This window comes from Ochotona princeps, chromosome 5 (assembly GCF_030435755.1).
Source record: "Ochotona princeps isolate mOchPri1 chromosome 5, mOchPri1.hap1, whole genome shotgun sequence".
NCBI lineage: Eukaryota > Metazoa > Chordata > Mammalia > Lagomorpha > Ochotonidae > Ochotona > Ochotona princeps.
The window spans coordinates 70,653,326-70,678,559 of record NC_080836.1 but is presented as its reverse complement, the minus strand read 5'-3'; positions in this window follow the sequence as shown (position 1 = coordinate 70,678,559).

Sequence of the window (25,234 nt, the reverse complement as noted above, 5' to 3'; positions counted from 1 at the left end):
TCTAAAGATAAACAGCCTGAAGACCTAAAGGATGGAGCTTTATTTTGAGTGGTTACAGTGTTGGGATCTAAGGATAGGTCTAGGATGACCCACAAGAGTACCCATGAGAGTATGGGTCATACTTCTAACCACTCTCTCCCTTCAGGTTTGTTCTGTTGATCTTTCTCTTCATTTATAAATAGAACCCAACCCATGGTATCAAAAATCATAATCCAACAAATGTGAATTTTCAGAATGGTGGTGTGAGAAGAAATTGACCCTTTCCTCTTTGAAAGAATCATAGAAGGAATGACAATGATTTGAAAAAAAGAGGTCTTTGAAAATTATCTTAAAAGATAGAGTAAATTGAAACATTTATTAAACAATATTAACTTCTTGTCATTATGAAATGTCTGACATGTGAACCACAGCTTTCTCTACTATCCTCTGTATTCCAGCTAAGTGCGATTGATGCTCTTATCTAGGTGGAGGTAACCAAGAAAACACATCCCCTGTTCACAGATAGCACTCCAGGAAGAGCAAGCCACTGATATCTCTGATAAGCTACAACTTCTTTATATTTTATATTTTAGTAGTTCTGTTTCAGGAAGGTATGAGAAAGAGAGAAGAGAAATAAGAGAGATGAAGAGAGGGAGGGGGGAAGAAGAGAAAGAGAGAGAGAGAGAAATCAAGCTTTCTTTTCCATATACATATATACCCAATTAAAACAGAATAGAATCCATCCATTCATTGATGCTGATTGGGAATAGCTAGTCCCAAGGGTCTACTTCCCTCCCCTCCCCTCCTTGCTTATAGGTCAAATGTTTCAACAAGCAGAGCTTAGCTAGGAAGAACAATAAGTAGCAAACCACTAGGTAAATTGTGTGAACATTGATGTTACAGTAGAGAGCCAAGCAGGCTGCTATCCATGCTGGCAGCTCCAGTGTTCTGAAGCTGGGACTTTGCCTCCAGGAATAAGCTGGCTGTGTTCAGAAGCTGAACACAGAGAATGTGGGACAGAAGTGACAGGAATGCACTGTGAGTCAGAGAAATCCTAGAGTCCAACAAGCACTAATACACATCTGCCTTCACTGGATTGGCCTGTGGAACACTCGACACCTCACTAAATTTTCAGAAAAGACATTTTGATCAAACAAACCCCTTTGAGCAGAGGCTAAAGAATGGGTCTGATAATTAAGCTAGCTACAAATTAGTGTAAAATTTTCAGAGCTACAGTCAAAGTGCTGGTCACTACAGTAATAGACATTAATATTGATCAAGGAGGCAGCTCTTATATCTAGGACTACGCAGTCTGGTCACAGACCATCAGAGCATGCAGTGGAAATACCTTCAATATAGTCCAGAAGAATTATCAAACAAACACAACAAAAACAGCAAAAGCAATCATCCCAGAAACAGTGGAATCTATCTTCAGAATTAATATAGTGTCTAAAATATCAGCAAACAATAAAAAAATCCATGACCTAGAAAGAAATATGAGAGTTTAACCAGCAAAAAAGAAACATACAAAGAAATAGAAGGAATGAAAGAGAGAAGATATTAATCAGGAAAAACAAATATGATGGTATTCAACTTTAAAATAAACTTTGTAAACTTTGCACCTATATAAAAACTGTATAGGGGATGTAGACAAACAAAATCATGAAGAAAATAGAAAATCAAATGGAAAAGTTCAAATTAAAAAGGAAAGATGAATAAATTGTGATTTCAAGCATACAAAAAAGGTAGAACAATTGAAATAACTACAAAGAAAAACAAAAGCAAAATAACATGGAGGAAACTGCAATCATTCACACACAGCTGTATCCTATACATGTATACATATATATGCACAATACTACATACTTTCTAATTACTAGTAAGTTGATTTTTCTTACTTCCATAAAGTTTGTTCAAAGCAAAACACAAAATCTTTCTATATCTGTTCAAAAAAGAAAGAAAATAAAGTTAAAATAATAAATATGTACGTATAATGGAATATTGCAATATCATAAGATATAGGACTAAAAGCAAAAGAATGAAATATACCACATTTTTAAATGCATTACAGAGGTGCTATAACCAAAACAGCATAGGACTGACATAAATTTACACAGAGAAGGAGAAAGATCTCCCCAGTGACCAGAGCTGAGGGGATCCGAAACCTTGAGTGAGGAGCTTCTTCTAGGTCTTCCACAGAAAATAAGATGTTAAATATTTTTTTATTTTTATTGGAAACACAAATTTACACAGAATATTGTTTGTGAAACATTGATCAATGATTAGATTTCACAGTTATTCATGATTTTTGTATTTCTGAAAAATAAAACATACACCCTTTTCTTTCAGAATCCATTCAATAACTGATCATGCAATGAATATCTGATAATGCTTCTTTCCATTTCTGTCTTGTAACATCTGATATGCCTTTCTCCATTTCGATCATGGAAGTTTAAGACGAATCACACATTACCTGGGTATTAATCAATAATTAACATATTTACAGTTTAGTTAATTTCATATTTAAAATGATGAATTTAATTATATATATTTATTTTGTAGCAAAAAAAATCAGCATTATAAGACATGCGGAACCCCATCTGCTAGTGGATCTGTGTCTGTATGTGTGTATGTGTTACAGAGAGAGAGAGAGAGAGCGATGGAGAAAGAGCAAGCATGGGTTAAAGAAGCAGATAGTGAGAACTGAGACTTTAAATCCTTGCTGGTTTTGTTAGATTCCTTGTAATGAAGCTATGTGGCCACTGGGTGTTGAAACACAATGTTTATTTTAGTTTTTTTTTTTTTTAGTTTGTATGATTGTTTGTTTGCTGTGAGGGGTTTTCGAAGCAATCCCGGGGGTCATTGCGAGGGAGGGCTGGGGTCCAGAGGCGGAGCCAGGCTCGGACCAGAGAAAGCTCTCCTCCCTGGTCCCGAAGGACATTTATTGTTCCTCTGTTTCTGCGGCCGCTCAGGGCTTCTGGTTGTCTTTCTGATGATGTTGGTTTCTGCACGGTAGTGTTTGGACTTCTTCCATCCCCTGTGGAAGCTCCGGTTGGGGGTGGGTGACCTCAGAGTACTCGGCCTCCGAGGGCATCCAATTCCCTGTGGCCTCCTTGTCAGTTGGGATATAGTCCTTGTTGCTCGTATTAATAGTTTGTGGTGAAGGTCCGGGAGTCTTCATGGTTGGGATCCAAGCTTCCTCCTTACCACCTGCTCCACTTTGGAGTGCCCCCCTGCTCCACTCACATGACCTCCTGTTAAGAGGTTGTCAGGATCGCACCCAATTCCCCCCTCATGCATTGGTATAGTAGTTTTAAAAATAAATAGACAAACAACAGAAAGTAGAGCTTGAAATCTGACAGGAAAGAGCTGGTGTGGATTGGCTCATGCCTCGCTGGGTGGGACACAAGGATTAGTTACTCCTCACCATGGTGTTGAGGATTTTCCTGCACACCCCCTACGCCCCCAAAAAATGTTCTGCACCTTAAATGTCGACAAATATCTTGTTAGAGTTACAAGCCAGTCTAGATTATCCTAAAATCTGCCAAGATCAGCAAAATTATACTTCAACACAACAAATGGCTAAATACTAAAATGAAATACACATGAGACAGCTGAATGGTACCTTATAGCCATTTTAGGGTTAGGATTTGCTTTTTTTTTTTTTTTTAACATACTGGTTACTCAAAACCATGTCAATTCCATAATATTGCATATTGATGTTGATGTTATATTGGGACTCTTAATTGACTGGGATGATATTCTACCAGCTCTAACTTTGGACCAGAAGTGGTCTCCCCAAGAAACTGTTCAACCCATCTGGACAATAAGTAGCTGGACTCTATGCTTGGTATATGTTTTCAAGGAAAGAATCTTGATTGAATTTGAACTGTAATACTGCATCAAGGTGGAGGAATCCACCAGGGGGGAGGGGAGGGGGCATGGGGAGGGGTGGGAGGGATTCCCAGAGCCCATGAAACTGTCACATAATGCAAAATAATTAATAAAAAAAAATTAAAAAAATTATTAAAAAAACCCCACAATGTTATATTCATTGCTTTTGCAGGCTAATTGTTAGATTTTCATCACAGGCATATTATGAGACTTTAACAAAATATTTAAGATAGTGCCAAATCAGTACGGTTTGGGGAGCTGCTCATTCAGAAAAAAAAAAATGAGCGTGTTATAGTCCCAACACTCTAAAAGTTAAGAAAAGAATTAACATTTAGCAAAATTTGCAAGCTGGCTCTGTTAATCTCACAAAATTATAGAAAAATACATAAAACAGTAGGATATTGTCAGAGTCAGACCCCAAACAGACATCCATGAGTGTTAAAAGGCTGAAAATCTGTAGTAGCAGATGTATTTGTATATTTGTCCTGCATTTTATTTCACCACATATGGTTCCATATTACCACTGAACGTGATTATAGTACTTCTGCTCATGTTGTTACAGTTAAGGCAGTGATGCCATTTAGAAACATTTTTCCACCCAGGTGTTCCAATTATATTTAACGTTATATATTTTTCTGACTTTATTTTGTCATAAAGTTGGGTCACAGGAGGCATAAAACACCACACTGGAAGATTTTCATTTTTTTTTTTCCTTTTGACAGTCTCAGAATCAAAGAGTTTATGAAATCATGTCTATCTCTATATAACTGCCAGTTTTATTGAAATCCCTTCAGTGCACACAGGCAGAGCCTGCATATACACTATTGGCCACAGCCCCAGGGTTTTTTGGATCCTGTAAAAAAACACACAATTCCACATTCTTTTCTATCCTCTTTCTCTTGGCTCCATTTCTGAGAGAATAGGAATTTGTGAAAACATGACACCCCAGTCATCAACCAATGGACTGACTTGAACAGGTAGTAGCTGTCATATTTGGAAGTTGAAAAGCCTCCTCTTGGCTTAGACAGAATAGGTATTAGGGAACTGAATTACCCCCACACAGCGGATATTTTTATATCCCCAAAAGTCACTGAATTCCAAGGGTTTGCACTCTAATTTGACAGATTTTAGTTCAAACATATTTTTGCAGAGCTGTTTCAACCATTCATTTTTGGTCTCTTTTATCTCGAAATAATTAAACCATAATACTCTTATAGTAAATGATAATCCACAAAGGGGGCAATTTTGGAAATTAAGTCTATGTGAAACTAATTTTCTATGATTAAATTTATAGTTTGCTACAAATGTCCACACATCAGAACATTTCCAGTCACTTTGTTATATTCTCCTAGTGAAGCAAAGGTATCAAAAATTTTGCAGTTCCTGAAATCTGTGATATTTTAGCCAATTGAATTGAACTCCGAAATTCTACTGAAGTGATTGAATCTGATATTCTCAGATAAACTGCTGTAGATTGCCAAGATCATCAAAAATAGCTCACACCTTTACTCTTCAGACTTTTCTCTTGTCATCTTCTCCACACTTCTTTTGTTTTCAATGTGTTCCATTCTTCAGACTTTTCTTGTCCTATTTTTATCATGACCAAAGCTCACTTTCTTAAGAGAAGCCCATTTGATGGGGATAGCCTTGTGGTTCAGTGGGTTAAACCATAGTTTGTGATGTCAGCATTTCATGTTGGACTCCCAGTGTAGCTTTGATCCAGTGTACTTTGTAATGCTTTACTTCTAATCCAGTTTCTAACTCAGTAACTGGGAAGGCAGCAGATGCGGGCACAAACATTTGGATCTGCCACCCACTTTGGAGACACTGATGGAGTTCCTGGCGTCTAACTTCCGCCTGACCCTCTTCTGGCTGTTGCAGGCATTCCACAAGTGAATCAGTAGATAGAAGACCATGCTCTCTCATTCTCCCTCTTTATCTCTGCCCGCTCCTACCTCTATGCTATATTGCCTTTCAAATAGACAAATAATATATTTTTATTAAAAGAATCCCAGTAAAGACTGACAAGATTTTTGTAAATTATTTCTGTTTATGATATGTCATATTTATCATATCACATATATATATATATATAACATATATGAGATTTTATTTTTAATTGAAAGGGGGTTAAGGAGACACACACATGAAGAGAGCTATCTGCTAGTTCAAGATTAAGATTCAAACTTTCTATGGAAATGAAATTTGCTTATGTGATAATTTTTATACAAGTAAGTTATAATATCAAGATAATTGAAGTTAATAAGATAATTTTTGTATTTTTAACTGACATACAAGGCTACAAACTTATGCCGTTCAAGGAGATAGGTATGCTCTGCTTGAACATTACATAATTTATACATGTATCAAAGCATCATCCACACTATTCTGACATATTTGCTTTGTTTGTTAAGCAGAGCGTGATCAAAGAAAATAAGTGTTCTGCGGTACGGTTGAGAGTGGAAGAGTTATACTAAGACCACGTATATCGTTTTCATAACAACATGAGCAATTTATGTATAGCAGGTAATATATTTGACTAAAACAAATCTTCAATTGATCTTAAGAGTAGAAAGAAAATTCTTCATCAGTAAAGCTATTTTATTCTAGATTACTAACACATGTTCATTTAAAAAGGACACTCAGAAATTGAATCAGATCTTCCTGAATTTCTCTTGAATAAAAGGGGTTACATTAAATCACTAATTATTTTGATAATGAAACAAAATGAAATATAAGATTAACAAATTTTAGACATTTATGAATCAAATTACATTACAACTTAGTTAACTGACCATTATAATAGGCAGACTAATTTAATTACTTCCTTATTTTAAAAATTATGGAAAATTTAAAAATCTTCCTCCAATATGTTTGCATAAAATATTAAAATATTGTAGTATTAACTTGTATGTTGGTCACGAAGTGTGACAGCAGCAAGTAGAATTAGTGTCACACTGCACTGAATATTATAGAAGTAATTCTTTAAAATTTAACCAATAAAAATTGAAGTATACCTAGATAGAATTAAACATCAGGTTCAATTGTAATGTTTGTGTAATGACCTAAGTACATAGTCTTCTATTATATTTCCGCCCATAAATGCATTTGTAGAAACACTGGGTACAACTTTCAGTGATTGTTGTTATTCTGAGTATTCTTCCTCAAAAATTTCCTTACTTCTTCCTGTATTGCTTCCTCTCCTTCATTATTATGGAGTGTCCGAGGTCTGTGTTGTTGATGATGTTGTGGGTATGTCCACTTGGTAGAATTGGCTGGTGATAAGCCTTGATTGTGGTGGGTATTGGCAGAGCCTGGGCTCTGGTGCAGACTGTCACCGTGGATGATGGAGTTTAGAAAGCTTGATTGTACTTGACTCCCTTCTGCCCCTCACAACAGCTGGCTCCTCAAGGACACTGCCTGTCAGCCTTCTACATGTTCTCTAGAGGTGCTGTTCCTACCTGCTAGTATTTGCCTTGCATTCAAGATATGGAAGTAAAGGGAAGAAGGAAGTTCTTAAATGAACAATGGAATAGTGACTCTGGATTTTATGCCAGTGCTGGCTGTCATGCAATCTTAGTGGTAAAAAACAAACAAACAAACAAAAAGTCAGTAACTTTGTTATGTTTGTTATGTTTCATTTGTTTGCTGTTATGTTTCATTTTCTTCTTGTCCTCAGGGGCTCAGTGATCAGTCTGTCATTCACTCCAGACATATTAAGTGACAGCGGAGTCTCTGAACAACACCCAGTGCAATGGCTCAATGGATAAATCTTCATCTTGCGAGTGCCAGCATCCTACATGGGCACCGGTTCCTGTCCCGGTTGCTCCATTTCCCATCTAACTCCCCGCTTGTGGATTGGGAAAGAAGTGAATAATGATCCAAAGCTTTGGAACTCTGCTGCGTGTGAGACCTGGAAGAAGCTCTTGGCTCCTGCCTTGGAAGCGGCTCAGCTCTGGCTGTTGCAGACATTTGGAGATGCAGCAGATGCAAGATTTTTCTCTCTGTATCACCTTAAATCTGAACTGCCTGACTGATAAAAATCAAATGCAGAAAGACAGAGAGAGAGAGAGAGAGAGAGAGAGAGAGAGAGAGAGAGAGAAAGAAAGAAAGAAAGAAAGAAAGAAAGAAAGAAAGAAAGAAAGAAAGAAAGAAAGAAAGAAAGAAAGAAAAAAGAAAAGATGAACAATCACCCGCCTTGGTGCAGGGCATCCTGTCCTGAAACACTGCTCCCTAATCTAACCAACAACCACCATACTTGGTCCGTAGTGAATGCTCATACTATTTTGTTTTGTTACACAGATATGTGATATACACAAAGGAGGGTAGTTTGTTTCATATCAGCATTCTGAATCTTTGAACTTCTATTGTGAATCAAATGTGAGAAACCAGAAACGAGAGTGAAATGTGTAATGACCCCCCCCCCAATATCCCAACAGTTTTCCACAAACCTGTTCAATACAAGCAGATTTTTGCCATTAAAATATTTGGTGAATTCATAACAGATTTTTTTTTTTTTTTTTTAAAGATTTTATTATTATTATTGGAAAGCCGGATATACAGAGAGGAGGAGAGACAGAGAGGAAGATCTTCCATCCGATATTTCACTCCCCAAGTGAGCCACAACGGGCCGGTGCGCGCCGATCCGATGCCGGGAACCTGGAACCTCTTCCAGGTCTCCCACGCGGGTGCAGGGTCCCAAATCTTTGGGCTGTCCTCGACTGCTTTCCCAGGCCACAAGCAGGGAGCTAGATGGGAAGTGGAGCTGCCGGGATTAGAACCGGCGCCCATATGGGATCCCGGGGCTTTCAAGGCGAGGACTTTAGCCGCTAGGCCACGCCGCCGGGCCCCGTAACAGATTTTTAAAACTACCAGAAACACACCTATTTTGATGCTTGACTAAGCTATCAAGGTGCTTAGATACTCTGAAATCAATCTAAATGATGACATATGAAGTTAAATACCTGTTTCAAAAAACATTTTGACAAAAATAAATTCATGTATAATGTAGAAATTTGAACAGCACTTTTGATGTTATTTTGAGGCTTAAAACAATGAAAATATCCACCACTACATTGACTAGGTGATTGAATCATAAAAATTGAATTCTTTTTATTCTATTCTATGCATTGCTTTAAGCATCAACAATACCCTTTTCTTATGTACATGTACTGTAAATTTAACTCCTTTAGGCAGATCCCTAACAAATCCAATATTTTTTCAAAGCAGTCCTTGTTTGATATTCTTTATTCTCTCAAAGAGCACTTAAAATTTTTATGGGCAGTTTAAATTTTTATTTTCTGAGAATAAGGAGTAAATGCCATTCATCATCCCTGAATAGTGGAGTGTGAGCCGCAAGTGCTACACCTAAAATATTTAAAAACTATGCAGCCCAGCACCGAATATTAAACTAGCAGAAGTGCTGTGTCAGTCTGATTGTTCCTGGATTTAGCTAGTTTTTTTTTAAAGATTTATTTTATTTTATTGGAAAGTCAGATATACAGAGAGGAGGAGAGACAGAGAGGAAGGTCTTCCACCAGTTGATTCACTCCCCAAGTGACCGCAATGGCTGGAGCTGAGTCTATCTGAAGCCAGGAGCCAAGAGACTCCTCCGGATCTCCCACATGGGTGCAGGGTCCCAAGGCCTTGGGCCATCTTCATCTGCTTTCCCAGGCCACAAGCAGGGAGCTGGAGGTGAAGTAGGGATGCCAGGATTACAACAGCATCCATGTGGAATTTCGACATGTGCGAGGCGAGAACTTCAGCTGCTAGGCTACTGCACCAGGCCTGGATTTAGTTAATTTTATGCTAGCAGGTGACACATTTTTCACTTAGAATTTTATTATTTTATAATCATAATAATACTCAGTAATATATGATCATAATCTAGTGAATGTTCAATTTATAATCACAAATATTGATCTGAATGCTTCGCTAATCATTGATTCAAGCATTCTGCACAACATATCCCTCATAAATCCCTTACTTTTATTTTACCCTGTGAGATTTAAAACCCTTTCCAATGATATTCACATTGAATGCAATATCAAGATAGTTTTAACTACCATAAATATTTTCCATTTCTTCAACTATTCTATGATTATTGACAGCCATCATCTTTTAAAAAATAAAAGAAGCGTTACATCACATAAATTAAAATTCAATCTATAATTCAGACGATAAAGTGTCAACAAACCACACGGGGGGGAAAGAATATTATTTCAGTCAAAAAAAATTTGTCATAATAAAACATTGTTCTGGTTAACAGCTTGACTGTAGTTTTGTGAACTGAAGCAAAGATCACATTTAATCTTGTCCAGACTCCTGATACAAAGAAAAGCTTAGGTTTAGAAATGTGCTAATTTAAGTTATTACATTTATATAGCAATAGACAATACACTCCCATTTGGATGTTAACATGTTACATTTAGATTAATTCTATCAGTTCATAATTTGAATTTGTACTCACTGAATGACAGTGCTATTACTTGTGTGAAGAATGCACTTTTCTGCTTTATCTTTCTGCTTTCTGCTCATGCACATCTTGCAAATCAGCTTTTCTTGCACTTAATTTTCTTCATACTGCGGCTCATTCTTTTTTTAAGATTTATTTATTTTTATTGTAATGTCAGATTTACAGATAGGAGAGACAGAGAGGAAGATATTCCATCCATTGATTCACTCCCAAAGCAGCCCCAAAGGCTGTAGCTGAGTTAATCTGAAGCCAGGAGCCTGGAGCTTCATCCAGGTCTCCCACACGGGTGCAGGAACTCAAGACTTAGGGCCATCCTCAACTGCTTTCTCAGGCCACAAGCAGGGAGGTGGATGGGAAATGGGGCTGCTGGGATTAGAACTGGCACCCAAATGTGATCCCGGCACATAAAGGCAAGGACTTTAGTCACTAGACTATCATGCTGGGCCTGTTCATACTATAGTTCATTCTTTTGTAGGTTTGCCATTGAGACTATTTGCAACCATTGTAATATGTCTAATAGGCTTTGTATTTTGTTCTAATTATTTTATGATTTCTTTATGTTTATTGAGAGGTCAAATGTATAGAGAGGATATAAAGAGAGAAAGATCTTACTTTTGCTGGTTCACTCCCTAAATGGATTCAATGGCTAGAGCTGAGCTGATCTGAAGCCAGGAGCTTCTTCTGGGTCTGCAGGTCCCAAAGCTTTCCAAAATTCTCTACTGCTTTCCTGGCCGTAAGCAGGGAGCTGTACTGCAAGTGGAGTAGTGAGGACACGAACCTTTGTCCATATGGCAATCCAGTATTTGCAAAGTAAGGATTTGGCTACTAGGTTTTTGTGCCTGGACGTTGTATTCTCGTTATTAAACAATATCTTCAGTGATAATTACACTACAAGTTGACAAGTTTTTTTTTTCCTCTTAGAACTTAAATATAGTATATTGCTTCTTCCCATGATTAGTGATGATGAAACTTCTATAATTGGAATTTTTAGTAGATAGTGCACCTTTTCTTCTGCTTGTATCGTTACAGAGGGGGTGACTGAGTGTCTGTGTAAACAAAAAATGAGATTCTTTGGAGTTCAGTTTCAAGAGTTTTGAGGAGCATACATGGTCACGTAAAAACCACCATAACGCAACATGAGAATGTGCCCATGTCTCCAAAAGTGTCTTTATATTTATTGTAATTGGTCTTCTATTCCAACTCTTTTCCCAAGCTCAAGAATCTACTTGAATTCTGTTGACTTCATAACATTTATTTATTTATTTATTTCTCTCCATTAGTAGGGTCAATTACCTGTTTTTCTAGTGTATGAATATTTTTTACTGTTTTGAGCTGTTTTAAAGTGAACTTGCTTTTGGGCTGTCCTCAACTGCTTTCCCAGGCCACAGGCAGGGATCTGGAGGGGAAGTGAAGCAGCCAGGATAAGAACTGGTGCCCATATGGGATCCCAGCATGCAAGGCGAGGACTTTTAGCCACTACGCTATGGCAATGGTCACAATTGCTCTCACACTTCCAAAATTAATTTTGCTATGCATATGTTTGTGTTAAAAAATGAATCTTTGGGGTGCAAATCATTGGGCAGAAGGTATTCATGTCTGTTCCTCTTCCTCTCTGTACATCTGACTTTGCAATAAAAATAAATAAATCTTTAAAAATGAACCTTTAATTCAATTTAATGTATACTAATATTTTCCATATGGAGTTTCATTTTAACCACAGACCCTGTTAGCTGTAGGTTGCGTTGAATCTGATAATGTAACTTTGCTAACTTTTATTGTGTCTCAAATTCAATTTGATTTTGTAGGCCCTTTGCATTTCCATATGGATATGGAACATGCAATTTATTCTGTATAAAATTTTGTGCAATTTTGGTTGCAAATGTGTTTATTCTTTACTTTGAAAAGAATTAGAATGGACAATTTGACAATTTTGTCTTCTAAGAGAAGGGCACACACATATATGCCTATATCTCCACTTATTCAGATTTCTATAATTGTATTATTACTAATACTTACAATCACAGTTGTTTAGTTAAATTTACTCCTATTAGGCATTTTGTAATTCTATTTTGAGTGATGATATCAGAAATTTCTACTTGCCACTGTGTGTTGCCAGGGTCATTTGCTCTGCAGTTTCCTTGCTTCTTGGGCTTTTCCTATTAATTTCCAGCTGCTATGCCATTTTTCAACTCTCTGTACCTGGAGCCTGTTAGGCTTCAGCTCAGCTCCACAAGCTGTGTGTAGTTGGAAAATTAGCTCAGTTCAGCAAAACACTGAATTGACAGATCTGACTCCCTGTAGTTCTGTATATCAAAAGTACACTTCATTTTGCTTGCTTACTGCTTTTTTGTTTTTTAAAATTCTTTCCATATCGGATCTCCTCATGTTTCATCCACATAAGTGTTGTGTAACTGTCAGGGGTTTGAAGAGCCTGTGCTTAGAATGTGTCTTTAATTTTTCTGCGAGGCTTCACACTATTAGGATATCATCTTTAAAATTTCTCAGCGTGCTAAAACTCTGATATCAGACACCCTAACATAACTGCATTGTTGTTCTCTTCGCAACTGCATCTTCCGTTGCTAGTGTCCATAGCTCCTATCCGTGAGAGCTGGTGGTGCTATCCAGTCAGCCACATGTTTGCAATTCATGCTTCCTTAAAATTGTCGGGTTTGTTTATCATTTTACTTGATTCTTTACTTTTTATCTATGTTTAACATAGAGCACTTGTGTTAGTACTCCACCTGTGTGTCATTACTGAAAGTTCGTTCAGATAGTCCTTGCAACATATTTGACATTTTGAAACTGTTCGAATAAACAATATTTCCCAGCCAACCCAATCAGAAATTGGAGTTTGTGGAATAAGTTTTAGAAGATTATAAAATGGCAGTTACACCTTCCAAAGAAATGTTGAAGTGACAAAGCTCATCCAGTCTTATGATTTCATGTATAAAATTAAAATTAAAATTAAATGAACAAAATTGAAAAAGAATACCCTTTTTTATTTACTTGAGTTGCATGTAGATGTTTGCCTTGAGAGGCCAGAAAGCAGCTGGAGAAAATCCCATAATAAAAATTTGGGGGACCCTGCGCGATAGCATAGCAGCTGAAGTCCTCACCTTAAACATGTGGGGATCCCATATGTGAGCCGGTTTTAGCCGGGCAGCCCTGCTTCTTGTTCATCTCCCTGCTTGTGACCTGGGAAAGCACTCGAGGACGGGCCAAAGCCGGAGAGATCAGGCAGAAGCTCCTGGCTCCTGCTCCTGGCTTCGGATTGGCTCAGTTCTGGTCATTGCGGCCGCTTGGGGAGTGAACCATCAAACGGAAGATCTTCCTGTTTGTCTCTCCTTCTCACTGTATATATCTTTCCAATAAAAATAAATCTTTAAAAAATTGGTGTATCTTCCACATTTCCAGTGTCCAAGAATCCCTAGACTTCCTAAGCAGATCCATTTTTCCATTTACAGGACAAACCTTCCATGTCTATGAACTCAACAACCAGCATCTTTTTCCTAGTCCTCTGGTCAGTGTACCTTCTCTCTTCATATTCCAAAGAGATTCAGATTGGAATTTTATTAATCCTATGCCGATTACATTTTACTAGTACTTCTGTCTAGTATGGAAACCCTCTTCTTACAAAACACCAATCACTGCAAGCTGATGTGGTTTGACAAGTAGCGCCCCCTTCCACTCCTGTGACCAGACTGGACTACAACACCCATTGGTTCCAGTGCAACTCGGGACTGAAAACAGAACCAACCCAGCAATTGCAACCACCAGCTGATCAGGGTGATGGACTGTGCCGGGCCCTGTGCTTGCTAGAACACACAAGAAACTAATCTGGGAATACCTCAAAGTATCTTTGGAGATCTCCCCACTTGAACTGCTGGACTCAGAATTCTAACCAAGAAAAGACAGAAGACAGAATAGGACAATCATTCATCTCAGCTACATGTTGGCAGCGAAATATGGGACAAATGGAGACTTCATGATGGACCATATCAATCAGTGGACCACCTCATCGAGCGAAACTGGCAGTGACTCATAACTGGAGAACTATTAACTCCACTTGAGCACATATCTCAGAGCATGCCCCACATCCGGGACTTGGGGTGGGCGGGAAACCAGGTGGGGCTTCTCCCTCAATATCCCCCTTTACCTCAGATACATGATGGAAACAATATGGACATAATAGCATTGCCCACCTCCCTATCCCCCTGAACCTTTTTTTTTCTTTTTCTTGTTTTTCCTTCAACTATAGTTAACTATGTAAAGATTGTCAACAACAATACAATAAAATGGATTAAAAAAAAAAGAAAAAAGAAAAGGAAAGAAAGAAAGAAAGAAAGAAAGAAAGAAAGAAAGAAAGAAAGAAAGAAAGAAAGAAAGAGGCTGAAACATTTGTCCAACCCACCTTTCTCCATACCCAAATCGGAGGTCCACATGGAGGTGCATCCCTCCAAACCATGGAAGCAAGATGAAACATAAAATACAAACCATGCTTTCTTCACTGGAAATCATGCCTTTCTACTGAAACTCTGCTTTGTCACTATCCTTTCATTAGTCATAATTATAAGCATGTAAATATTTTGGATCTCTCTAAGAATGTTTGGAGTTCTTACCTATCCTAGTAGTCATTTTTTTATGCCCATTATGTTGATTTGGGTGATCAGTCTAAGCGATTGCTCCGAAAGTCCCAACTCTAATACACGGTAGAGTATAAAGCAAATGAGAACAGTCTAGGCATCTGATAGGCAGCAAAGCACAAACTTACCTGGCAGGTGTTTGCTCTCTAAGTTGCCACTAAACACTATTAAGACTACATTGTATTTTTTTTTCTTAATAACCTTTACCAAAATGTTCACATTTGTTTTTCCTATTTTTGTCTGTACTTTTTCAGTCTGTGTAAAGCTAATGTTTTTCTTGTCATTTACTCATATCTGTCACAATACCTGGATGATACAAATATTGTATATGTAGAAGAAGATATTTTCATCAAGTTCATAGGAGTGGAAGTAAAAAGTTTATTTAGATTGATTTCATTTGAATCTCGTGTGTGTGAAGTATCTTAAAATGATTATTAAAAAAAGACCTCTATGTGGATTCCAAGCAATGTTTGTGCCAAATAAAAACATAACTTTTAATTGAATTTCCCATAAATTAGAATACCTTCATTTTTATCTGTGAGAATCCTGATACTTAACTATAGTAAGATGAACCCATGTAACTGTTGTCAGATTTTTAAGGAACCATCTAATTTAGTTGCAGAAATACAATTAGATCATCCATCAAAATTGTTTTGTGAAATAATAAGCCATTAACATTCTTAATTATTAACATACATTTCAAATTGTTTCATATTTAGTCTGAATTCAGGCTAATTTAAAAGTTATCATTAAGCATTCTCTATGTATTTGGCAGTTCAAAACAGAAGATAACAGCAAGCTTAGAAAAAGAGTTTTATTATGGAATTTCAGAGAATGTCTTCAACCAGAAATCTTTTAATTTTAAAGAAATTTTGAAACAGCAGCAATGGAAATACTCCTGAGAGAGGACTTGAACTTCCAAAAGAAATGTATCATCATCACTAGGTGTATCATAATGTGTTTGCTTGTTTCCATTCAATCATATACCTGAAGACTGTTATTATAAAGGATTTGTGCAAAGAACATTGCTAGAATTACGTAGGCAGATTATATATATATATATATATATGCACATATATATCTATATATACATGTAGATATATATATATCTATACATATATATACACATGTATGTATGTTCTTTGCTTCCATGTGGTCAAGTATGTTTGGGGCTAATTTTAATGAAATAATCTTGTGTCAATACAAAATTATTATCATCATCATCTCCTTCTTATGAGAAGTTTTGTTCACAATCTTAGAAGTCAATGTGACCAGAGCTCAAATTTTTCAATTTTTACTCTAGACAGAGAAACAGTCTTTATTATTTTCATAGATGACTTGTTCCTTTGCCTGGAACAGTTTGTGATTTGTACCATAATTTTCTTCCTTTAAATCAGCTATAATTGTTGAACACTTTCATCATCTATTTAGCTAGAATCTTTTCTCCTCAAATAACCAATTGTATCCTAGGGCTCTGCATGGAAAAGCCTAATAACTCTTTTTCTGCATGACAGCCTTTCCAATATTTGAAAAAAGTTATCAAATCTCCATTAAGCTTCTTTGTATCCTCCTGACACCTTTCTAATATTCCATTGTTTTCCCGTGTTTACTCTTCTGCATGTGTTTTAGTTTTTCCAGATGAAATACTCAGACTGCAACCAAGCATTTTTCATCAGATCAGTGCAAAATACACTGGGACCTCTGGAAAAGGTCTCAGGTCACCCTTGCACTAGGGTAAGCTGATCAGCAGATGAGACAACAGTGTAACAGTACTGCTAGCAGTTTTCTCAAAGCAGCTTTGCAATTTGTGTTGTAACACCTGCTGTTGTTTGTAGCAAGTGAGACATTTGATTTTGACCATAGCTTAACAACTATATTATTTTCATGATTCTTTGACATTTAATTTAAATAGACCTTATTATTAAAAGGAGGCTATGAATGTCCACCTTCTTTTCAAAACTCAAGAGCATGTTATAACTACTTAATTCTCAATTGACAAACTCATCATTCATGTGTATTTTTAAAATGATTTTTGGAATTGTGATTCCTCTTAATTTGATTTTTATTCTTCAGCATAGCTTTGGATATTTGTTTTCAGATGAATTTTCATGCCATCTTTTCTATTTCTGAGAATAATGCTGTTGGGATTTTGATTGGTATTATATTGAACGTGTATATTACTTATTGTAATATAGACATTTTTGTGTTATGGATTTTGCTAAACCAGGAACATTGTTGGTTTCTCCATGTTTTAATGTCTTTTTATATTTCTTTTAAAAGTTTTGTAACTTTTATTACAGACAACTTCCTCATCTTTGGTGGGTTAATTCCAAGGTATTTTAGATTACTTTCTGCTATTTTAAAGGGGACTGTATTTAGAATTTCTTTCTAATTCCAAACCTCAAGACATATTACAGAAGAGTGGTCATCAAAACAGTCTGCTACTGGTACAGGAAGAGAGAAGATCAATGAAACAAAAGAAATTCTAGAAGGGAGCCCATACCTGTATGCCCAATTAATATTCAAAAAGAGAACTGAAAATTACCTGTGGGGGAGGAAATCTGTCTCTTCAACAAATGCTGTTGGGACAATTTAATTACAGCCAGATTGATTCCCTCCTGTCACCTTATACAAAAGTCAGCTCTAAATGGATTAAGGTCCAAAATCTACACCCTGAAAGCCATCAAAGTATTAGAGGAAAACATAGGAATCACTCTCCAATACATAGGGATTCAGAAACACTTCTTAGAAAAATCAAACAGCACAGACAGTAAGAGCCAAAAGAAGCCATTGGGACTATATCGAACTAGGAAGCTTCTGTGCAACAAAGGAGATGATCAACAAAGTGAAGAAGCAACCAACAGAATGGAAGAAAATCTTTGCACACTATACAACTGATAGGGGATGATATCCATGATTTACATAGAGCTTCAGAAACTCAGTGATAACAGAACAAACAACCCTGTGAAGAAATAGGTAAGGAACAAACATTTTTCAAAAGAACAAACTGAAATGGCTGATATATATAAAATGCTCAGTCTTCCTAGCTGTCAAGGAAAAAAGAACTGAAAACCACATTGAATTTCCACCCACCCCAGTGAGATTGGCCTAATTTCAGATCTCTACTAACACCTACTGGCAAGGATGTGGGGAGAAAGGTTCTCTCCTTTATAGTTGATGTGAGTGTAGGCTAGTACAACCATCATAAAAATCAGTATGGAGAGCCCTGAGAACTGAAAATAGATTTGCTGTATGACCCAGCTATCACAGTTCTGGCAACATATTCAAAGGAAATGAAATCTGATATGAGAAAGTGACCTATAATTCAATATTTACAGCAGAACTGCAGAGTAGCAAAGATATGGAAATAACCAAGGTGCTTGTTAAAAGAAGAGTGGATAAAGAAACCACGGTACATCTACTCCATAGAATACTACTCAGCCATTAAAAAGAATGAAATTCTACCATTTACAACCAAATGGTCCCAACTAGAGACCATTACGCTCAATGAAACAAGTAAATCTGAAAAGGACAAACATTACATTTTCTCTCTGGTATAAGGCAACTTTCATGCAATATACATGATCAATAGCTGGTTCATTAGTTTTTTTGGCAACATCTTAGGGGGATTTATATACATATTTTTCATTTTCATCCATTCAAAAAAACTTTTTGCTTGTCTTAACAATTTCCTCACTGATCATGGGTTACACAATAGCATTGTTTTCCTCAGGAAGGTCTTTTTACTTTATTTTATTTTTTTTCATTTTTTTTCATTGACACATGCCATTTAGCTTTATACTGATATATAGAAATCAGAATGTCAAAAATGAAAATCAAGGATTCTTCAGAACCTATTCTAACTCAAAAATTCCAACCAGGAATATTACAGTAACAGAAGCCTTGGTTTTTAAACCATATGATGACTGTCTGTTAAATACTTCTGGATAGTTCTGTTGATGCGGAAACTTTTGGAAATAAGATTTACTATGTTAAATAAATATTCTAAAATTAGAAACTTAATTAAATAAACTGCATATCTTATTTCTGCATGAGTTACATACATTTACTTAAAAATTTCCCTTTTGTGTTTATTAGCTTAACTAATTACATTTTAAACATAAACATCATTCACAGCAATGAAGTGAAGTGAGGCTGCATTGCTGTGTCATGCCCATAGATCTTAAGGTAACTTGAATTAGTGCTAGCATGTTGGGAATATACATAACCTCAGGAGGAAATAAACAAGTGGGTGTAAGAAACTCAGAAACCAGGAAGCACATGCTTCTTGGGTTACTGTCAGATAGGTACCGCTCACCACACACCATTTTTTGGTGATAGGCAAATGTATGGGTGGTTGAGGAGGTGAAAGTGATACATGCTCGGAAGCTCTCAGTCACGTTATCTACTGAGCCCAAAGTTGAGATAGCAGAGGATGTGCGGCATATAATGAATGATACAACTAAGACTTTTTCACTTCTCTCTTGTGCTTGCATGTGCTGAAAAGGTATGCCATCAGAAGGAGGAGCAATGAATGAGGTATCAAGTCTTCAAAGGGAAAAATATATTTAGATATATATTGAATAGCTTTGATTTGGGTGACTTCATCCACTCAGCAAAAACGGAGATTTAAGATATCTCTCTATATAGACATATATATCTATATATGTATCTATATATACATAAATACATACACATATACACACATATATAGATATATACACATACATTTATACATATATACACATACACATATATATTTTAATTTTGAAAATTAAGTTGCAATTCTGAAAACATTGAGATAATAACCTTTGAAATTTGTCACAGCATATAATAAAACAGTGTTGAAAAGTATTGGAGCATATGGTACTTGACAAGTATTTGGTAAACTCCATTTACTATTTATTTTTTCATCTAAATATAGGCACTATGATCTTGAAAGGCCTTTAAAAATGTGAAATAAAGGGTCCTGTAGAAGCAGATATAGTCATTCTTTACTAAAATTATGCAGTCACAAGCTAATATTGAGAAAAATCTGTATTAAAAATATTCTAACCTGCTTAACATGCACTATTTAATTTTTTATTGTCATTCTAAATTGTTATGCTTAGACTTTTTCTGAGTAAAAGCAATCATTTGCTTGTTTCTTCTGGTTATAACTATGTAACACTTGCAGCAACTAATAACCTTTATGTTGGGATGAAAGATTAAACATTCATTTAATTTAGCTTAGATTCCGTTTGTTTTCAATTAAGAAGAGGAAAATCCTTTCAAGCATGATAGGTTATTTATATTTGTTTTGCTTCATTTATAAAACAAGCTAAAGCTTTTGTGTTTATAGTCATTAATACGATTGAAAATAAATTGAATTAAATAAATGAGTTGCAACAAAAATTGAAGCAATTGAAGAGGTAAAAATTAATTTAGAAAATGTATTTGTGTAGTTGCAATCTCACAATTGTTAGCAGTCAATGGGAGATTTTCTTAAAAATAAGACAGTAATTGTTTTTGCTTATCTAATTCAAATGTTATTCATAAATCTTTGACAGATTCCACATGCACCTCCAAAGCAAATGCTAACAGCCTCTAGAAGCCAAAAGATTCAAGAAAATGGATTTGTCCCTTTAATCTATCAACAACCTAGTTTAGCACAATAGACTCTATGTCAGAATTTTGACCTTCAGAACTGTAACATAATACATTTGCATTCAGCTACTATGGTTAGTAAATTGTTATAACAGCAGTAAATAATCACAGCTTCTGGCAGGAATACTCACTTTTAAAACTGAGACAGGTGTTACAAGGTCTTTTAAGTCCTTGATATGGATTAAAAAAATGTTTATTTTTATTGAAAAAGCAGAAACAAGTAGAAATAAGGGAGAAAGAAGGACAAACAACGTCCATCCCCTGTTTTACTCCCCAAATGGCTGCAGCAGCAAGAGCTGAGCCAATCAAAAGCCAAAAAGAGCCAGAAGCTTCTTTCAGGTCTTCCGTCTGGGTACAGGGTGCCAAGGACCTGGGCCATCCTCCGTTGGTTATCTAGTTCATAAGCAGAGTGCTGGGCAGGGACTGCAGCAGTCGGGACACAAACCAGTGCCTCTATGGGATGATGGGCACAAGCAGGTGGAGTATTAGTCTTTTGAACCACCATGTTGGCTCCTGTAGGAAGTTTTTAGAAAATAAAGATATCCTAGTTTTTGACAACCAATACAATTTTCATAATGTGTTTTTGAACATTAAGCCATGTGTTCAACACAATACTCATTAGCATTGAAGATTCCATGTTTAACATGCCATGAACCACATTTCAGACACAGTTGTGACTGAATGCATATTCACTTTGGAAGATTGATCTGTTTTAGATAGTTTCTCAGGAAGCTTAAAAAATATATGATTATTTTGAAATCACAATTTTCACTCACACTGTGCCAATATCACATGCACCTTGGATTCTAGGGTTCCCATTGAATTCTATAAGGCAAAAAAAAAAAAAAAGGATGGAAATGTTGTCTTTTGTTTTCTTTGTTTAGAGAAATCTTAATGGCATGGCAAAATATCATTTTAACAAGGCGACAGCTTATTCAACCAAATTAGGAATTTGACACTTTTTAAATAAAATCAGGTTTCTGAAAAAAATTATAGACAGTTATTTTGTTTATTATTTTATAAACTCGAATTCAAATCATAGTTGTAGAAGTTTAATTAATAATAAACATATTGTGAGACAATAAACTGATGACTATTGGTCTCATTTTTAGAATGAACAATTAATTACATTTGAATAAAATTTTGTATGTGATCCAAAAAACGGTTACCTAACTAGCTAGAAAGAGCTCTACAAAACCATATATTTTTAAATCATAAAAATCACTTGAAAACGATGAAGAACACTTTTACAGCATATAGGCACCAAACTTTTTAGAACCTTGTCTTATACTATGGAAGTATTTCAAAATTAAGACTTTTAAAATAATGTGTTTTGTTTGGATATAACAGTTTTAGATATATGCAGTGTGAAAAACATGTTCCTATAAATGTGTATTTATATTTACATAAAGTATGTACAGATAATATATACATAATATATAAGGTAAGTCTATAATTTAAATATATAGATATAGACATAATTTAGCATCCCAGAGAACTACATTTAATGAATGGTTCTCCTTCTAGTGTCATCCAGTTCCTATGTATTTTTCATTTCTATAGTGAATAACTTACTATGAAATTTCAACTATCGCTAAAATACTTATGCAAAAAGAAAATCCACATTTTTCACTAATGATTTTGGTGATAGTGTGCATCTGGTAAACAGTTGTAAGTTGACCAGATACAATAGAAAATAAATTTCTATGTAAAGTATTTTTTTCTGTAAGCCCATAATCTGCTTTAACCAATTGTGCCTTATGTTTCTGAGTACTTTTTCTCATGATTTGACAGAGCAACTAGTTCTTCTCTCTGGTAAAGGTCAAGCTGTTCAGAGAAGAAAGTCAAGTGGATTACTTATTTGTCAAAGTCTGTTTGGCTTCTTTACTCCCTTTCCACCCTATTGATCCCCTACAATGTTGGCTCAACAAATGATAAAACCAACAAGTTTAGGGAGTTACTTATTCTGCACCAGTAAAGTCTATAAATGTAGAGAATATTAGAGACCTTCTTTAGGAAAATACACCACCCCTTGTGAGCCTATTAGCATGATTTTGTCGGTTAGCACTTTTCTGCCAAGTCCTTTGCTGTAGCTCAATATTTTCCAGAAATTCTCAGGATGTGTTCATGATTTATATGATCTATGTCATATGTTTCTATTACGTTTAATTATTTATGTTTAATTTTGAACTTTTTAATTACCTTTATTGAATTTTATTAACAGTAATGATTTAATTCCATTCCAAGCAAGTTTCTCATGTATAAAAGAATGGTGCTGCTCATGTTGGAACTCCTGAACTTATAACAGAATAAGGAATGCAAGAGGCACTCCACACACTTTCATTGTAGTGAATATTATCTTAGCAAGGTTTCTTATGTACATCCTTATTCTTGGACCCCTTCCTGTCTGCTGGTCAGTTCAACTATTCCTTTGCTCTGTTAACCTCAGCAAGAGTCTCTTCCTTTCTCAAATGCCTCTAAATCCATAAGAAGCAAATTTCCCCAACTAACCAGAAACAGAGCCTTAGTTGACTTTGACTTTTCATTTTGATTTGTTTATTACTGCTCTGTAAACACTCTTGGGTTTGTTTCTAATAGCCTGTTTCTACCACAGTACATCCTAACTATGTTGTGGTTTGATAGAAGTTTATAGACCTGGCCTCTAGTAAGTATTCGTGAGGTACAAGATAAACTCTTGGTTGTTTAATACCTTAGTTCTTTAGTTTTTTTTTTTCTAAAACGTGGAGGTATTACACGACATCTGTGTGTCACAGACAATAGACCACAACGTAATCAGAAATCTGAAAAGTGATGTTACTTGCTTTCATTAGTATTTTCTATAATACATAAAGTGCAAGTCTAACATAAATGACGAGGATAAAAATTGCTTTGTGGGTTTTTTTAAGGGAAGTGTGTGTATGTAATAATGATAAATACAAATAAATTATTTGAAAACATTTAAAAAATTATGTAAAAACATGTTTTGAGGGTGTGTACTTACCATTTTTGACAGGTAGATGTATGCGGCTTGTTGTCGGAATGTGTCCAACAAGATAAGCTGGGGTGACAGATGCAAGGCTGGGAACCTGTTAGGAAAAGGTCCCCTCTCCCAGCATGCAGGCTGCCCCAGTGCGTCCTGGGAGGTGTTTTCATGCTCTCCTCGACGAAAGGCGAACATCTGTGCTTCGTCTAGTCAGCTAACCAAGGGCAGACAGTACTCGTTATATTCCCCACATCAATATTGTTTTGATCAAGGCACCTTGTTAACCTTCCTTGAACTTCCTGCTTACGGATATGACCTAAGTCTGAGTAGTGTATAAGAACTGAAACCCTGGAAATCAACTTTGTCAGTAGCTCTGTCCCCCATTTGTTTTAAGTTGCTCTCCTCCCCAGGCATCTGCAAGATACACTTCCAAGGTTAGTACATTTGCTCTTGCCTGCAATAATAGAGAAAACTTCCGGCTGTGTCAAACAGTTCTGACATTGCATTCTCTGAAGTAGAATACAAGTTCTAGTTTACAATGGCTGCTCTCATCTCACCCTCAGAAACCTAGTTCTATCTCTATTCCTTAATTCACTCTCTACAGACTGACCTAAGAATTTTTTTCAAGTGAAAACATTATGAAATATTAAATATTTCCCCAGTCCTGAGTTCGCTGTGATAACTATTCAATTTAACAAAGTCTGGAGCTTTAGAATGAAAATGCCTGCAGGCCGTTGTATAAACAAACATGCAGGGCATGATCCCACAGTTAATTTTCTTGAAATGATGTCAGAGATGGGCATTGGTGAAATGGTGAAGAAGCCACAGTTTCTTATCAAAGCACTTATTTCTGTCCTCTGAATACAGAAATTTCCTAATTATACAAAACCTTGGAGGGGTAAGTGATGATACGTATGCCTTAGCTCCTGCCAGCCATGAGGGAGACCTGGCCTGAGTTCCTTGTTTCCAGCTATGGTCCTATCAGGTGCCACTGTGACCATCTGAAAAGTGAACCAGTGGGCTACCATCTTTCAGTCTCTGTCTGCCCCCTCCCATAAAATGCATACACACATATATACAAGTGTCAGGTCATTTCATACTGTTTTCTTATTGTTGTAACAGAGAATGTTTTCTTAGTGTTGTAACAGAGAATGAGGTGTTCTTGAACCTTCTATATGTCAGATTGAAGTTTCTCTGGAAGGCAGAACTTTGATCTTGCACTCCCCCCCTTTTTAACCACTATCATTTGAGTTTTAGCAGTCTATTTTTTTTTTTACTCTTCAATAAGATACCCACTTATTTTTAATGCAAAATTAATTTTTTTCTTCAGAATATATTATTACTAAAGTAGTGCATTTTCCCCTATTTTCTAGGACTTTTCTGCTCTAATTCATTTATGTATCTGTAACAAAATAAAAATGATTGTGTAATTTATACAGAATAAAAAATTATTTTACGCAGTTCTGGAGAAAATTTGAACATCAAGCAATCTTGGTGTCTGGTAAAGAATAAATCCCTGCTCTCAGTAAGATATTTTGTTGTTGCATCTTCACAGGATATGAGGTGAAGGAGTAAAAGGCTTATCCAATTCCTCTAAGTCCATTTGCATGGATA